This window comes from Vulpes lagopus, chromosome 17 (assembly GCF_018345385.1).
Source record: "Vulpes lagopus strain Blue_001 chromosome 17, ASM1834538v1, whole genome shotgun sequence".
NCBI lineage: Eukaryota > Metazoa > Chordata > Mammalia > Carnivora > Canidae > Vulpes > Vulpes lagopus.
In genome coordinates, this window is record NC_054840.1 from 1818684 (window position 1) to 1819716 (window position 1033).

The 1033-nt window shown below is 40.9% G+C and overlaps 1 pseudogene; it reads left to right on the forward strand.

Moving 5' to 3' along the window:
* The first annotated feature begins 310 nt into the window (after positions 1 to 310).
* On the forward strand, positions 311 to 464 carry LOC121477663 (annotated as a pseudogene).
* The last annotated feature ends 569 nt before the right edge of the window (positions 465 to 1033 follow it).

The following is a 1033-nucleotide window of genomic DNA, read 5'->3' on the forward strand; positions in this document are numbered from 1 at the left end:
TCAAGCTGAAGGCTAGATTTTCATAAGTGGTGCCTCCTTTTTTTACATCTGCTGAAAGGCCCCCACATGAGGGCAGTCAGGGGTCTAAATTTGAGATTCTATGCTGGAACTGCGCTTACTGGAGTTGTCGCATTCTTAGAAATGACAGACTTCCATCTTGGACTGGGCATGTTTAACAGTTCACTGACTTTCATGAAAAACATCTACACTGTTGGACAAATTCCATTTGCCTGGTATACCAAATTAGGGGGTAATTAGTGGCCCACTGTATTGCAGAATACTTTTATTGTGTCTTTGAAAGATGGAGGCAAGCTTTGCGCAGTGGCAGCATCATAGCCAATGAGGTTTATCCGAGGCACGATTATTGCTAATTAAAAGATGGAGGCAACATCTCAAATTCCACCCTGGTTCGTTCAGCTTTCTGGAGACATCTAGCTTTTTAGCAATCAGATCATGCTATTCTGGCTTGAGGTCTATTGTAGGGCTTGCCTCAAATGTATAGATCCCAAAGGATTGAAAACCTTGTCTAAAGGAAGCTGGAAAGTTCTTATTGGATACTCTCTATTAGAAGCTCCCCTGTGTTCCCTACTTTTGTCTCTTCAGATTTGCCGTGACCCAGCCTAGGTCAGCAATTCTCATTCCTTGACTTATATTCATCTATATGCTTGTCTCCTGGTTTATTCCAATTTTTTGTGGTCTTAACTCTTCTTCTTGAATTTATTCTCCACTGCTGCCTATGATCCTGGTGTTGAAATTGCAAAAAGGCGATTCATCTAGACTCCAAACTTTATGTGAGTAGGGACAAGGTCTGTCTTATGAATTATTGTATATTCATTGCCTAGTAACACCTATCACATAGCAGATAAGCACGAAGGTAGACACATAACAGTGAAAAGATAGGCACTAAACTTTGGGAGAGGTGCAATGAAGGGAACACTAAAGTGTTATGATGAAGTAGAAAGGGACTCAGAGAAGACATTGCCTGAAGAATTAATGTTTAAGTAAAGATACCAAGGGCCCAAAGAAGAGCAGA